This window comes from Sitophilus oryzae, unplaced genomic scaffold (assembly GCF_002938485.1).
Source record: "Sitophilus oryzae breed Bouriz unplaced genomic scaffold, Soryzae_2.0 scaffold_1181_pilon_pilon, whole genome shotgun sequence".
Lineage (NCBI taxonomy): Eukaryota > Metazoa > Arthropoda > Insecta > Coleoptera > Curculionidae > Sitophilus > Sitophilus oryzae.
This window is the reverse complement of record NW_022145817.1, coordinates 765,477-778,966: the sequence shown is the minus strand read 5'-3', so window position 1 is coordinate 778,966 and position 13,490 is coordinate 765,477. Positions and strand designations below refer to the sequence as shown.

At 33.5% G+C, this 13,490-nt stretch overlaps 1 protein-coding gene across 2 annotated transcripts in view; it reads right to left on the bottom strand.

Annotated features, from left to right (window-relative positions):
* The window catches only part of LOC115891447 (ras association domain-containing protein 10-like), a 112,467-nt gene extending 104,317 nt beyond the window's left edge, over positions 1-8,150 (bottom strand). Inside the window, exon 1 of one of the 2 annotated variants that reach the window (XM_030911899.1) lies at positions 8,114-8,150. The gene's annotated coding sequence lies outside the window, so the exon portion shown is untranslated. The remainder of the gene's footprint in view (positions 1-8,113) is intronic. The other variant, XM_030911900.1, reaches the window with a different exon arrangement.
* Between the last annotated feature and the right edge of the window lie 5,340 nt (positions 8,151-13,490).

Genomic DNA, 13,490 nt, shown 5'->3' with positions numbered 1-13,490 from the left:
TTTGAAATAAGTGGCGCCCTTTGGTATGCAGTGTAGTGTAAGGTATAGGTGGGTATCATTTTTTTAGTCAAGTGCAGAAGCAAAAGCTTGTTCCCAACGCCTCCGATATAAGAGTAGCCAGTCGCAATATTTTGACTTAAATTTTCAATAAAAGGAAAGTTTGTGTCACAATAAATGGAAGTAGTTTGGATATGGCGTTTATCGCCTCAGCCTAAATATCTCTTGGTAATTTACTTATTTCGTTTTGAGCCATTTCTGGCTCCAATTCAATCAGCAATCGACACGAAAGAGAATTAAAAAATATTGACTCAAAACTGACAACTAAAGAGAAAGCTTTATTTACTTGTCAAATTACATAGAAACCAACGCCAACCCAGCACAATATTTTTTCTACTTCTATAAATTCCTTGAAATAATAATTTCTGAATATTTTTTAAAAAGTAATCCGCTATGGAAAAAAATTGTATTTTTACATGACGATAAAATTGCATTATCCTCTCCCGAAATTCATAGTCTCGCGATTTCATTGCTCGTGAATTAATCTATTCGGTCAACGTTAAAATACCATTTTATCGTCTTGTATAAAAAATAACTGCAATCATACAATAATGGAAATTTTGTACACTCATATGAAGCATTTAAATTGATATTTTACCCTCTAGTGGAATAAAATAACTTTATTCCACTAGTGGAATAAATACACTTTTTTTCAGAATGTTCTCTAGAATTCGCAGACAGTTAACAGAGTGCTTAAATTCTTCTGATTGATTTAATGTGGACTTTTTATGTGGATATGTTAAAGACAGTGTTTACAAAACACCAGCTATTGTAGACAACATGAGAGAAATGATTGTGGCTGCTTTTCATAGTAAAATTCTACAAATCTCCCTTAACATGAAAATATCTTTTGAAAAGAGAATCACTTCAAGCTGGAATCGTAGATAGCTGGTACCGTATGATTTTCGATCATACGGTATATCTTTACTATAAAAATTGTTTGTAAAGTTATTATCAAAGCCAAATTTCTTCGCTGATGTGTTTATAGGCCTACTAACTGTTTTGAGATAACTAAAAAATTGTACTGTTAATTAAACACACGCGTTGACATCATAAAAATATTTAAGTATATTTAGAAAGTGACTTCAGTAAGTATAAATCATAAAACGCGTATTTTACACATACCACGGAGAATCAACATATTCTTGTAACAAAATAGTTTTATATCAGTTCAAGATAATTTTATATCAGTGGTGATTTCTTAATAAGTACACATAATACATGTATAGAATGTCCCAATATTCCGTGGACATTGGTAGATAATGTAGTACATACTAGAAAGACTATTTTACGAAGAAAAATCAGTCGTCGATGGAGTTGGAAAATATCTATCCTAAAATTTGTGTAAAAAAGTAAATTGTATCCAGTGAACTTATTTTGATTCCAGAAATACGTAGTAGTTCTATATCTACAGAGTATTGGAACACCCTGTATGTGTACATGAAGACTGGCGGGAAATAGGTGGGGCTGCGCCCCTGACATTTTGCGCTGGATGTATACCATAACACCCATGATTACTTATGGAGCAGTTGCTTGGTATACAAAACTAGAGCATGGTACAGCAAGGCAAAACCTATGCAAAGTACAGAGACTGGCATGTATCTGGATCACAGGTGCCATGATAATATGTCCAACACTAGCAATGGAGGTCATTCTAGATATTCATATTCACTGCATATTGTTGTCGGTAGTTATGCCAATGCGACAATGATTAGAATGGTCATTGACGGAAGCAGTACTGGGAGAATTTTCAGGTCAGGGGCTTGGAACACCCTCAAAGAGAAAATTCCACTTCTCCAACTCCTAGTGGATGACATACCAAGAATTTACAACTTTGAGAAACACCTCACTGTAGTATTGAGTAATAAAAAGGATTGGAAGAAAGAAACACTCAGCATAAATTATTTGGGCCGAAAACTAAATATTCCGAGCCAATGGGCACCTACCCAGTATCCTTCAGGCAGAAATTTACGCTATCGAAAGATGCGTACAATTTATCTTAGATAGGAACTATCGAAAACAGGGAACGAAAAAACAAGGAAATTGCCATCCTATCCGATAGTCAAGCAGCACTTAACGCGATCAACTCAGTAACCATCAATTCGAAGTTGGTCAAAAAATGCCTAGAGAAACTCAACAAATTAGGCAAAGAAAATAAAGTCCTCCTACTGGGATACTGCCTGCTCACCACGGGATAGAAGGCAATGAAAAAGCAAATGATCTAGCTAGGAAAGCAGCGAACACTCCACTAACTGGACCAGAACCGTTCTGTTTTCCAAACGGGAACCAACTGAAAGCGGAACTGAAGAATCTGGAAGACTCCATCCGTAACTTGGAATGGGTGTCCTCCAACGGTCTAAGACACTGGAAAAAGTTCCTCAGAACTTACGACCGAGAAAAATCAAAGGTTTTCCTTGTCTCCTCACTGTCTCCTTAACGAACACCTCAGGGCTGAAGCTGAGAAACACCGGCGAATGCAGATTCTGTGGGGAAAATGGGGAAACACCAGAACACCTTATCACTGGGTGCGCCCAGACGACGAACATTTGTCACGGTGATTAACTCCCCTCCTAAACATTCTACATATGCACATGAACCCTCAAATTTAATACCTCCTTTTTAAAAAAGAAATTGTCATTGTTTCATTAATTCAATGTTTTATATCAATGGGAGTATTAAATCCAGTTCGAATTCAAAATAATGTCACAAAACGGCGTATTAAAAACACCTTAAAATTGTCTTAAGAATAAATTACTAAATATTATGAAATTTTTAACGTTAATTAAAAAACCTACTTATAAATATTGTTTCAATTCTCATAAAATAAAATCAGTTATTTTTAATGATCGTTCTTCTAGCGTTAAAAATTTCACAAAAACCGTAAGGCACACACAAGTGGCGCAGATTTTCAGGTGCCCCAAGAATTGTTTCTGTCGCTCTTGGTCGGCCAACTATGAAAAATTAATGCTGCAGAGATGATGATTATTTTTCCTCGTAATTCATGATGTGTGTGGCAAGGAATGGACAAAGGAAGGAAATACGAAATGGTAAACCACGGCAGGTGCTGCGTAACGAACTTTTACAGGTGTTTTAATCGAAAAAAATGGGTTAATGTTAGTAACTTGAGATTCTTACATAATCAGTTTTTTACAGGGTTAGTTTACTACGATACAGGGTGTCAAAAAATAATGTATATAACTTCGGTGGATGACTCTGCAGATAAAAATAAAATAAAAAGTCCCTATGAACATAATGTATGCCTTAGATAAAATATCAAGAATTCTAAATGCATATTGACCCCCTTTTTAGGTTGTTGTAAGGAAAAAGCCCTCTAAAAAAACTCACGGGATTTAATATCTCGACCGGACTATAATAGCTAACAAATAAACTCCCTTTGAACTAAATACAATTTCGTATACCTACCTAAACGGTATATGTTATCTATGTGTATAGTTTTACATATGTGCAAAATTAGGAATGTCAAAATCAGCCAACTTCCATTTAAAGCCCCATCAAAGTTAACTTTTTATGCCATCGTAAATTAGACATTTCTATGGCTTTCCGAAACAGATGTTATAGCGACAGACACGAACAACAGGTGAATATTATTTAGTAGCTAATGCACCTGTGATACTGCACTGGCTAGTGGAAAGTCGATTTAGGGTACGGTTGAATATCCTTGTGTTTTTTTATATTTCATTTTAACGGTCCCCCTTAGATATTTATGGTTGGGTAGGTCATATCTGTAACGGACGCGTCATGGGAGACGTACGTTTATTTTGTATCACGACTTGGAACTTTTAGGGTAAGGGATTTTGTGTGGGTAGTTCGGGCAACATGTGTGCTATATGGGTACAAGTAATATTCCCACGTAACAGTCAAGAATAAAAACAATATTGTAATCGCAAAACATTTTCCGATGCACGTCATCAATCATATCGACATTGACACTAAAGTCTATAACCTGACTAAATGAAATTTTGGCAAAAATGTTTAAATTTGTTGTATAATTTAAGATACCGAGCAGCTCTTCATTTTACTTTATAGAGCAAATCATTGTAACAAATGTTTTATTTAGATTAAAGCTGCAAAAATTAGTTTAAACCGAATTTTATTATCGCTATGTTGGTCACATTGTGCCGCTTTCAGCAAGGTTGTCGTTTATTATTATTTGACAATTATCCTAATTCAGTCATTATTTTCTAATATCGTGTTGTTGTTGAATCTTTGTGAGTAATTCTCGTTTTTTGCCTACTTTCATATTATTTTTTTTTAAAATTTTACTTTTAAGCACAAACTGTTTTTTTAAGAACTAAATTTTCGAGTTGTTGTATTTCTTGAAATTGTGTGTTGAAAATATGCCGAAGCATTTAAAAAGTCGAAGCAAAGAGCTTTTAATTCAGAATAGAACATGCTATTTTTTTCAAACGTCACACATAATTTTTGAAACAATTTTAAACATTCAAAATAATATAAAATACTCTTATGAAAGAACTATAAATATAACTCAATAACAATCAATGTTACAACTAATTTGGAAATTAACCGTTTTCGTCTGTGCAAGGTATAGAAGAGATATGGAGGGCAGTTAAATAAGAGATAAAGTTGCGCAATTCGATGCTAGTCAAAATTTTACCTTCAAGTATCACTGAGGACTTCGAAATTAGGGGACCTTGGATAATCAGCCGGAAATACCAAGCAATTATCTGAATCTCGGCTTATTTGACGTCCAGTGTTGACACATCGAGTAGAAAGGATTTAAAAACGACTTGGAAATTTTAGATTAAAAGTAAAAAACATAGCCAACATTAAAAAACGGGACTCCGATAATAATAGCAGATCGATGTAATTAGGTTGGAGCATCGTTTGATGAGTTTACATAAAACCGCGCAACTCTACACTTAACAAAACTTCATTTCACTTCGAATAAACATCAAAATAATTGATATTTGTATTTGAATAATAAAATTATTTTACAGGCTTACCTTCCATTTGCCTATTTTTTCAGTTTGGTTTGGTTTGATTTGGATTGGATTGTTTGATTGACATATCTAATAGAGGGCGCTGTTTCAAACAATTCGGAAAGAAATGAAAAACATATTTTATTTATTCAGTGTCTTCGGACTCTTCTCGGTGGAATGTCGGATGTCGATCTCGGATTATTTAAATCATGAGGTCGTGGATTCAAAGTTGTTTAAACAAAGTTATTTTCTACATTTTCAGCAGATCTTCGGGGAAATAAACAATAATTTATTTAACTTTAATTTAATCTAGATGTTTTGATTTCACCAATCGAGAAATTGTTTTTCTAACCGCATCATGGGTAACTTAATGATCTCTAATCAGGTGTGACAAAATTAGTATGATCATATTAGCGTCGGTAAAGTGATTGATCGATTGTGACTGAGGTTAGTTTAACATGTTCGTACTATAACAGCCGGAGATAGATCGTATGTTACACTATATTACCCAGAACGTATATTTAGTTATTAAGTAGGTAAATATATTTTTTTAAGTAATACTATATTGTGTTCTAAGTTTCTTAAAAATATAATACAGTTAAAGTACGGCCAAAGACGTAGACGTAAACGTATCGTTTGACATGTACGCTTGCGCAGTGAGAAATTCACTTGCGTTTACGGATACGTGATACGTATTGGTGCGTATCCACCGGCGTTCGCGAACTGTTCACGAACAGTTCTTCCCCTGTTCGCAATATGTTCACGTTAAGATCGCGAACTGATCGCGTAACAAAAGGACCGTTGATCCAGCTCGCAAGCAGCTCGCCAAATTTCCCGTCGGTTGTCGGTAACTTCTAAAGAACTATTCGCAAAGTTTATTTAGGTGGAGACGCTAGACGCCATTGCCGATCAGTCAGTAGTTTTGTTTCAACAGTATCGCGTCGTCAGTCTACTTGCATTTTGATTATGGAGTGGACAGATAAAAAAGTTTTATGCTTAATAGAAAAATAACGAGAAGAAGAAGTTTTGTGGAATGTGAAATTAACTGAGTATAGAAATAAGACAAAAAAGTTTGATGCATGGGCAGAGTTAGCCGCAGAAATGAATGTCTCCCGAGAAGGGGGACAATTCTAGATATCACTTGGTTTGATATTTTAAATAGATACATACATCAGACTAGTGTATGAGCCCCTGTAGCCAAAAATCGTAGTGTGACTACCAGTCATTCAAGTAAGGGAATCGCATCTCTGTAGTTGGTATTACGCTTTGCAATTTTAGGTAAATACTCAAAATCAGTAACTGACATACGACAAAAAATTTTAAATCCAGCTGCATCATCGACTTTTAAGTCTGTCAGTAAATGACTGCCACTGTAATTTTTCCTTGCTTGCAAAAAACTTCTCGGGCAGTATCGTGGATGACGTCGCGGTCTTTTCTTATTATTTTCTTCGGATATAACAATAAAGGCAGCGCAAGCTAACAATAGGTTTTCGGTATCAAACGGAGCCATGACATGCAAGACAGAAAACGTGGAACACTCGGTGAACACCATAACCGGACTAAAGCAAACAATTTATGGTATCCGGTAAACAGTTCGCTAACAGGACTGCGAACTCTCCACAAACTGTTGGCAAATTGATCGCGAACAGCGTATGTAGCTGTTCACGAACTGTTCGCGACAAGTTCGTTGGTGGATCGCACCTTATCTTTACGTGCCGAAGGAGTTTCGATTTTCAACCAAATGATGCCGAAGTACAAATTCACAAACAACTCGTTTCCACAACTGATGAACTGGCTAGTAATTAAGTTATTTCATAAATTTTGGGGCCAGTGTAACAGAACTGGGCCTATTTTAGTACAATAAATTAGTATGAAAATATTAAGCATCATAATAAACTCATTTTGGAATCTATTTAATTAAATGCTAGTTCTTAGCCAAAATCCGTATGAGGATTCTAAAATCTAATAAATATCTAATAAATAATAAAACTGTGTCTGTTTTCCAATATTTTTATTACTAATAGCATTTTAAGTTGTAAGGACTACTTTCTGTAATAACATAATTTCCATTTATAATTTTCTTCATTTTTCGATATTACTTTTATAAATTTAATGTAGAATCAGTGGGATAATAGATATCCATTTTCAGTTTTAAAATTAAATAAATTGTTTCACAAAATAATTTAGAATTACAAATGATGCTACATACGTCAAAATACTTGCTTTAACGACAACGGAACGGCAGACGTAACGTAGGTTTCTGTGTTACGTGTCGAGAGATACGTATACGTATTGTGCCTTGCTTTAACTGTCTATTTATAGGACTATTCGAACTTCTCGACTTGGGTCCAAAGCAGGAAAATCGAAAGCAAAAATGTAATAATTGCAAATGTTGTTTGTTACTGTTTATTAAATGATTTGTTACTTAGATATAAATAAAAGTGTTTTAACTACATTTAGCGAAAATATCAAATGAAAGTTAACAGCGATGATATGTTTTATTCATAGCAATAATAATTCTGCATTAGTTATGAGTATACATACTTCGAAGGTGCTTCAAAGGCAATGCAAATTGAGTGTTTTAAATTAAGGATGTCGATTTGAAAACTTCATACTATAAAACGGTCTTTTTTTGATTATTACTGATAATATTTTAACAGAGTTAGCAACTTCCTTAGTGTCTTAATGTTTAAATTATAGGATCATAACTTATTAAATGAAGCGTTATTAATGAGAATATCCTTTAAATTAACTTGTTTAATACAACATCTAGATTAGACATATGTCTCAATCTTATAATGTTTACGAATGTATATCAAAATATAGGTCTTTATAACCTAAGAACATTACTATTTTTCTAAAGCACTCAATTTTCGGTCAAAATGTTTGTCTAGACAAAAATGAATGTTACACATTTTTGTTTTAATAATGAATTAGGGATATCGTTTAAGAAGAAAATTACAATAATAAATATGTTTATTTCAAATCATTCACATTAGTTACTAATTCTTGTTTATGTTATAAAGAATAACAGTTTTGTTATTGTTGTTTTGATAAAAACATTAGCAATAAGTAAGTATATGTTGAATTCTTACCTTTTAAATTAGTTGTTCTTCCTTAAACGGATTCCACTCCAATCTACAAAGAAAGAAAAAATCGTGAATTACTGTCCTTGTATAAACACAATGAAACTTATCCAAAACAGAACATATAATTCCTTTGAATGTAAAGTATAAATTAAAATCGTGCCTAATATTGCCTTGAAACTAAAAGAAACAACTTTAGTTTGCCAAATAAGAACTTGGATGTGTATGTTAGTCAAAAATGATGAAACAAATACTTCATTACAAAAACATATATGTATAATTAAAAATTGTTTTATACCAATTAATTGTTGAACCTAATAGAAATAGAGATTCTTCATGTATTTTTTTTTATGTGTAATGGATGACCCAATTCAATAATTTTCTAAAACATACAGTCACAGTTTAAATAAAATTCTTTAAAATTGTGATACAGGAAATATTACCTAATAATAATAATAGCTCCCCTATATAGCGTTTAACGCCTTGGGAGTAGCAAGGTACAGCTTGCTATACTAGAGCCGTTCGGTATACAAGGAAGGTAATGTGGCTAGCACTACGCTTCAACCGCCTATTATTACCTCAGGATTGTGAATCCCAAGTACTCATTTAAGGCTGAGTCGACCTAGGTACCCAAACTATTTTTATTTTGATAAAAATAGTCGGCTGATGAAATGCCGGGTGTGGGAATCGAACCCACACCTTGAGATTGGTAGACGAGAGCCTGTACCTCTACGCTACCGGGCACCTTAAATAGAAATATTACCTCATATTTTCAAAACTTTTCATATACAGGGTGGCCCTTCGAAAACGTTCCGCAAGGCATAACGGTCAGGGTAATTTTTTTTCAGAAAATTCAAAAACACGTCAATTTTGTTTGTGAGGGGGACAACTTTTGCCCCAAAAATGATTGCAAAATCTTCAACCCTCTGAGCGTGGGTGTCATCCCCCAATTTTTTTCAAATGGGAAGGGGGGTCAAGTGGTACCGCAATGAAAAGGGCTTTCTTTATCTATACTTTCCCGCTTCGTTTTTGAAAATCGGTCAAGTCATTGAGAAAATATGAAGGATTGAAATTTGAAAAGTTTATTTAAACATTTATCAGAGTAAATGATGAGGATAAATTCCTTCGACCAATTTGCTGTTTTTTGTTATTATTTCTAGATGTTTTCGCATTTTTTCACTTGCCACAAAGTTGAACGATCAGGTGTGGTAGTTGCTAGATAGCTGTTTTGTGACTTGTGCGTAGAAGTTCTTCTCAATACCGTTAAACTTTTTAACAATTATGGTGTACCCACTTGCAGAAAAAGTAGAAATAATCGAACTTTATTTTAAAAATAATGAATGTGGCAATCGGGTTGCGCAGATATTCAATGAACGCCATCCTAACAAACACCTTTATGGCAAAATTGTTCGCGAGTTAGTAGCAAAATTTCGCGAAACTGGTTCCGTTATGAATAAAAAGAGGCAGAGGGAAAATCCTGTAGTAAATGAAGCTATGGAGGTATTCGTATTAGGCCAAGTTGCCAAGTACGCTGAGTACAAGAAAATTAGCGAATGAGACCGGCGTGAATCGTACAAGCGTCCAAAGGATATTAAAAAAAGTTCCACCCGTACAAAATTCAGTTGGTACAAGAACTCATCTAAGACGTTTTAAAATAAAGTAAAATAAAGTTTATTTTTAAAATAAAGTTCGATTATTTCCACTTTTTCTGCAAGTGAGTACACCATAATTGTTAAAAATTTAACGATATTGGGAAGAACTTCAACGCACAAGTCACAGTACAGCTATCTCGCAACTACAGCACCTGTTCGTTCAACCTTGTGGCAAGTGAAAAAATGCGAAAACATCTAGAAATAATAAGAAAAAACAGCAAATTGGTCGAAGGAATTTATCTTTATCATTTACTCTGATAAATTTTTAAATAAACTTTTCAAATTTCAATCCTTCATATTTTCTCAATGACTCGACCGATTTTCAAAAACGAAGTGGGAAGGTATAGATAATAGAAAGTCCTCTTTATTGCGGTAACACTTGACCCCCCTTCCCCTTTGAAAAAAATTGGGGGATGACACCCCCGCTCAAAGGGTTGAAGATTTTGCAATCATTTTTGGGGCAAAAGTTGTCCCCCTCACAAACAAAATTGACGTGTTTTTGGATTTTTTGAAAAAAAAATACTCTGGCCGTTACGCCTTGCGAAACGTTTTCGATGGGCCACCCCGTATGTATAATTTAATTCAAACAAATTATATTTTGTTAAATGGAATGCTGTGTATTTTCTTTGTAGGATTGGACTTTCCTTCATTTCAGTGAATTTCAAAGTTCAAAAATCAATTATTGATTCTCTAAAACTGCAAGTATTCTCATAATAATGTCTTATTCGAAACTTGGAAATACTGAGGGAAATATTTTGTTTTTTATATCAACTCAATACAAGCACGAAAGGCAATTAATTGTTTGAATGGAATCCTCTGGAGTAAAAGTATTACAAAACGTAGGAAATACAATATAAATTAAAAGTTATATGGTTCTGAGACTTGGAGAATGACAAAAAATCAAAAAACATAGACTTAGAAGATCCGTCAGAGTATCCAGTACCGAGAGAGTGAGAAATGGAAATATCCGGGAACAAATGGGAATTCGGGACACGATTATGACTAATATCGAAAGAAGGCAACTTGTCTGGTACGGCCATGTAAAACGTATGAATGAGCATTTATTCAATTCATAGTTTTTTAGTGATTTTTTCAGAATTATTTTCTATTTTTTAGAACGAAAAATATGACTTATTAAAAGTGACAATTGTATCTAAAACGACAATTGAGAATTACTTTAAAACCTTAAAAGCTTTTGTAATATTTTTTTACTAGGAAAAGTATCAAACACGACTTTCTGGATGGAAGAAATTGAATGTAATCACTATAAATGAGAAAATTAGCGAATAAAAATCGATTTTGGACATAAAAATATTTATCAATAGTAAAGTTGGACAAAAACAACGTTCTATCGTTGTTTGAAGAAATAAGAAGATGCGCAACCTCATGGGCGATTTCTGGCACAAAACCTGTTCGAGATGCAGCTGGCGGTATTGGTTTAGCTCTGCGCCGTTGCGTGCTCGTAGTCGTTTACAGCGCAGCGGATGAAAAATACTGTACCGTAGTTCTGATTTCAGTCGACAGAGTGAACGGTTGCCGGAGACAGTGTTGCCAAAACTACTGCGTTAATAATACGGATTCTTTATTACAACCTGATAACTTTAGGTATATTACAACTTTATCAAAGAACGGCGTCAGAGTTGAATTGGAAATGAAGATCGCTGTCATTTCATATGTAAAGTATTATAGTAAATGTCAATAGCCGTCATTTCCAAACCAACTAAACGACTTTTTTCGATCATATCGTCGGCTTTATGACGAAAAGGCGTATCTCGATTTTTGGCGATTTTGAGATATCAACGTGACATGACATGCCCAATGGGTCATATTTTAACAAAGCGAATTTGCGCATCTCGATATTGTACCTTTTTCATTTTATATTCGTTTAAAAATTTGCCCCAACTCAAATACTACAATTCTTCGTTATGACGAAGAGACGTATGTTGAGATAGGGCTCTTTGTTATATCAATTGTTATACCAACTGTTATACTACAAGAAAGATGGAATTTGAGATAGGTCCTTTTGTTTTAAGTTATGAAAATGCATGCGAGAGAAAATCACACCATTTTACCTAATTATTTTCTGATGGTTGCTTGGGACAAAATAAAACTTCTATCATGGCAGCAGCTCTCTTTTACAGTGTCATTTTGAGTCTCTTTTTTTTGCCAAAAACCATTGTTAGAATGAGCTAGACTCTGCACATAGCTGTATCGGGTATGCAAAAGATTGTCCGAGAATAAATGGCCGAAGAAAAATTGATCGAAAGCAAAACAACGAAACGAAAATTGCCCTAATTATAATTTCCCTAAGAACATTTTAGAAAAATACAATAATTTTTATCTCATTATCATTGTCAGACCATTGGCATTGTCATCCCTGTCAATTTTTGGAAAATTTTATTTATTGTGCCTATCATCATCCTGCATAAACATGTAGAATGGAAGTCGAATTTGTTATTATTGAAAAGGGAAAACAGAAACTGTTAGTCCACAGTAAAAGGCACGAATGAAGAAACATGTTTTGTTTTTGTTTAGTTTGGTTTTTATTAAATGGACCGTGAGTTTAAATGCCTTGTATTAATGCCCTCAATTAACTGAATAACTACTAAAAATATATTAGTTAAAAAAATGTATTTTTGTATAAAAAACAATATTATTAAAATAAGCTAGATAAGTGTATTTTAAATGATTATTGTCTTTGCTTCTGGAATTAAAATTGTCTTTGTTTTCAGTTGATCTAATCCAACGCGAATAAAAGTATTTAAAAATATTTGTTTCTGATTTTTTGGTGATTTTCAGATTTTTTCTGTATGTATGTATTGTATTTTCTTGTATCATAATGTAAATATTGTATTTTTTTTTCCTTATTAGGAACACATTACCATCATTTTTAAATTTATTTTACATGGGCGTATGTATACTATTCGTTCGGAAATAAATTTATTATTATTATAACAAAAAGGCCTATCTCTATTAAACAACTAAATAGAAATTAATTATTAGAATTAGCGCACAATTTATCTTCAGAACGTTTCCTCAATGTCTCCGTTTAAGTGTTAATACAAAAACACTATTAAAAAATTAAAGACTTTACATTTATTGGTCAAATAAAGTAAGTGATTTTCTTTAAATTGCTCTCCTGAAAAGTAGCAAAAATCGAGATAAGCCTTTTCGTCATAAAGCTGACGATATGAAATATTCACTGCCTATAAAAGAATTTTTATTTTTGTTGTTTATTCTATGTTTAACACTAATAAATTTTCAATACATAAACGCGGATTTTTCATCCAAAGATATTTTCGTCAAACGTATTACAAATATTACACATTTTAATATGGCCACATTGTCGCTTTATGTTCCACACCGTCTTCGATATGCCTTTGCTGGTCGTATAAGATAAAATAAGTGTTTTATGCGTTGGCCGCAGGACGATTGGTGTGTCCACCGTACAGCACTTGAGGTTGCGTATCTTCCCAATTCTTTTAATCAACGGTTCTATGGCAGTCTAATAAAAATTAGTACGTAAGATACAGGGTGTTAATATAGTAAGGTGTTTGTATAAATTATTATAGAAAAAAACTCAAACTGAAAACTATTAAAAAATTTCGGAACACTGTGTCATACTGTTATATAGTAGTAAATATTAAAGCAACAGTGTACGCCGTCTGTCTTGCGGTTTATTACTGCGTTCGTTACTTTGTAAATTATTAACCTGAGGTTTTAGTATGAAATTG